The sequence below is a fragment of the Otolemur garnettii genome, unplaced genomic scaffold (genome assembly GCF_000181295.1).
Source record: "Otolemur garnettii isolate 467f Iridium unplaced genomic scaffold, OtoGar3 scaffold00058, whole genome shotgun sequence".
NCBI lineage: Eukaryota > Metazoa > Chordata > Mammalia > Primates > Galagidae > Otolemur > Otolemur garnettii.
Genome location: NW_003852453.1, coordinates 9,462,812 through 9,466,848, shown reverse-complemented (window position 1 = coordinate 9,466,848; position 4,037 = coordinate 9,462,812). Strand labels below are relative to the sequence as shown.

Sequence of the window (4,037 nt, the reverse complement as noted above, 5' to 3'; positions counted from 1 at the left end):
GGCCATCTTTTGGTTGCAGCCGTCATTGTTGTTTGGCGGGTCCAGGCTGGGGATTCGAACCCGCCACCTTAGGTGTACGTGGCTGGCGCCCTAGCCGGCTGAGCCATAGGCGCCGAGCCAAACTTTATCTTCTATCCAAATTTTTCCCTAAGAATTATGTAAACTGAATATAGAATAATTAATCTATGCAGATTTCAATTTAGTACAAAAATAACTGGGAGATAGCCAACACATGTAAGTATTTTTAAGAATCTAAGTTTGGAGTGGTGCCTGTAGCTCAAGTAGCTAAGGCGCTAGCCATATACACCAGAGGTGGTGGTTTGAATATGACCCAGGCCTGCCAAACAATGACAACTACAACCAAAAAAAAAAAAAAGCCAGGCATTGTGGTAGGCAACTGTAGTCCCAACTACTTGAGAGACTGAGGCAAGAGAATCGCTGAAGTCCAGGAGTTAGTGGTTGCTGTGAGCTATCACACCACGACACCCTACCTAGGGTGATAGCTTGAGGCACTGTGTCAAAAAACCAAACAAACAAAAAAAACCTAAGTTTAGAGACAACAAAAATTAAGTTTCTTCTTCTGTTTCCACACTGAAGTGTATTTCAAGTCAATTTCTTTCAAGAAATTGGAAGAAAATTTCCTTATTTGACCTAGAAAATGATGTCAACTACAAAAATTTGTCAGAGAAGAAAATGAAGTTTAAAAAAACAAAGTTTTCAAATACATTAAAACCAAAGACATAAAAATAAAAAATAAAAACCCAGCTGCAAAAACCAGGTGTAACGAAGAGGTTAGTTAATTAGGTGGAAGAAGCCAAGGCATTCCACAAAGGAAAGCCCATGAAACACACAGGGGAAAAACAGGAGCTACCACCTTTATTGTTTGGAGATAAGAGTCTCACTCTGTCACCCTGGGTAGAGTGCCGCAATATCATAACTTACAGCAACCTTAAACTCTTGGGCTTAGGCAATCCTCTTGCCTCAGCCTCCTATGGAAGACTGGAACTATGGGAGTGTGCCACTACACCCAGCTAGTTTTTCTATTTTTAGTAGAGATGGGGTCTTGCTCAGGCTGGTCTTAAACTCCTGAGTTCAAGGGATCCACCGGCCTCAGCTTCCCAGAGGGCTAGGATTACAGGCGTGAACCACCAGGCCAACAGCTACTGTCTTTAAAGAATGTCTGAAATGCCAGAGTATGTTAGAGGGTTACAGCTGCAGAAAGGGTACATTAATGAACCAAGAACTGTATACAATCTTTCAGATTTATTTAGCACTAAAAATGCACAGCTTTTCATTTGGAAATGGCTGTCACTCACGATACCTTTTACAGAGACTACTGTACACAAAAGCTAAACAACTGCACTTTAGACGATTTTGTTTCATCTTATTAAAAGAACAAAGCATTATGTGACCCAAAGACTACTGTTTGAATAGTAACACTCAGCTTACAGATTTTATATAGACTGCTAGGCCACATACAGTATAGTACAGGGGCTCTTCAGTCAGACAGGCCTGAGTGCCAAGGCCCAGCCCTGCACTATTTACGGCTATGCATCCTAATTAACCTGACTGTTGATACACTTAAAAAAATGGAGATAGTAATAGTTCTTACCTCATAGTACTAAATTAAATGAAGTAGTGCATGTAATACATATGGCACAGTGCCTAACACTTTAACTGGATCCAAAAATGCAAGATATTATAAAATCAGCATGTATCAAATTAGAAATAATTAAATAACCTGGGAGGATGACTTTGGAGTATAAGACTTAAGAATACAAAGAAAACTAAAGAATTTATCTTTTATAGAGTTCACTGACCCTGAACAAAAATAATTTTTACTTATCTATAATTTATACATATCTACACTTTTAGACAAAGAACAAGGGGAAGTATTGTAGTTCAATCATCCCATCAGTTGCATTAGAATCATTTAGGGTACTTACTAAGATGTAAATCCCTGGTCCCATTCCAAATAGCCAGAATTAGACTTTCTAGGATTTGTGTAATTCTGATGGCAGTCATGTCTAGAATCATTGTGTGTAGAACCTAACACAGAACCTGGCATGGCAGGGAGAACCTACTGACTTAATTAAACAGGCAATCTAAAATACTAAAGAGTGATTCTTCTCAGGTCAAAATGAGAAAAATGAAAACTGATACCATTTTCCAGAAAAATGAACTGATACCATGTTTTCCCAAAAATAAGACACTGTTTTATTTTTTTCTCAGGAAGACACACTAGGGCTTATTTTCAGGGGATGTCTTCCTCTATGCACTGAAATGCATGGTCTTATTATGGAGTAGGGCTTATATTTAACAAATATCCTGCTAGGGCTTATTTTTTGGGTAGGTCTTATTTTTGGGGAAACATGGTATGATGTCTGAATGTAGTCTTTTGGAGAGCTCAGCCAAAATAACTATCAGAATACAGTTATATCCACTAGTGATATGTATAGTATATATAGATATAATGAAAAATACTTAAATTTTTCATCTTTGAAGACTACTCAACATTAGCTGGTGAATCACCTTTGAGATTAAAAAAAAAACTAGTCACATAATATTACACATGAATATTACATCTGTGTCAGTGGTAATCATCAACTGATTTAATGATAATTTTTATCACCGGATGCCACTGCTTACTAGAAAGACTTTTCTTACCATCTAAATGGCAATGCTTTTGAAATCATTAGTCTTAAGAACCATTTTGCTTCAAGAGCATAATTATACATAATCAAACATCTCCCTTGCAAATCTATTTCTCTGAAGTGTGGTATTATTAATTTTCATCCTTGGCTTTTCCAAAAAAGAAAGAAAGACACACAAGAACTATTTCTAGATCACATGTGATTAGATTTTTATATTTTATATTTTTAAAATCTCCTCTGAGATGAAAAGTAATCACAATTGGGGGTCTTGACAAATTTAGTTTTAAAGCAGTAAGGTTCTGGGAGGTGCCCGTAGCTCAGTGGGTAGAGCGCTGGCCATAGACACCCAATCCAGACTGGTGGGTTTGAACCCAGCCTGGGCCTGCTAAACAACGACAACTGCAACCAAAAAATAGCCAGGTTTTGTGGCGGGTGCCCATAGTCCCAGCTACTTGGAAGGCTAAGGCAAGAGAATCTCCTGGGCCCAAGTTTAAGGTTAGAGTGAGCTGTGACGCCATGGTAGTCTACTGATGGCAACATAGTGAGACTGTCTCACAAACAGACAAACAAACAAAAAAACCAAAACAGTAAGGTTCTGTTAGTGTCTGTAAGTACAAAACACAGACCTCTACCCTCACATACAGATCACCACAAAGACATCTGGCCAAACAGTCTAACTCTCTCCAACAAATGGTCCAGGAATCAATGATTCATCTCTTTAAATATTTGCTTGCTTTCAGTCATAATACAGATCAGTAACATTTTTTTCCCTGAAAATAAGACTTCAGGATTATGCTGCCAAGAAAGAAAAAGCTGGTTACAGAAGAAAAACCAGACTTTGGGCATGAAATTACTACTGCTGTAATGTTCACCTCATCATTCTAAAACAGTGTTAGAGGATGCAGCATTTTTTCCAGCCTTCCCCACCAAAGATCACTGAATAGCATGAATAGCAACAATGTACAACACACATGGAAATTTTAATGATTTTCTTTCATTAGAAAATATTGTTTTTTTTCTAAAACAGTGAATATATAAAGCCATAGCTTCAAGTGTGAAACTTACTCCCCTCTCCCAATACTTTATTATGAAAAATTTCAAACACAGAGCAAAATTGAATTAAAATTCACTATAAACAGTGAATACTATATATTCATAACCTAGATTCTACATTTTACTGTAATAGTTAAATCACCCATCTATCCCTCTCTATAGCTACCATCAATCCATCTAATTTTTAAAATGTATTTCAAAGTAAATCGCCAAGTATTAGTATTCTGTTCTCAGAATAATTCAGTATGTGTACCACTAGACTTCAATGATTTTAGAAGTTAAACTTACATATAATCAAATGTCCAAATCTTTTTTTTTTTTTTTTTTTTT

At 36.8% G+C, this 4,037-nt stretch overlaps 1 protein-coding gene across 1 annotated transcript in view; it reads right to left on the bottom strand.

Moving 5' to 3' along the window:
* The window catches only part of RSPRY1 (ring finger and SPRY domain containing 1), a 60,319-nt gene that overhangs the window by 48,939 nt on the left and 7,343 nt on the right, over positions 1-4,037 (bottom strand). The window lies entirely within an intron of this gene.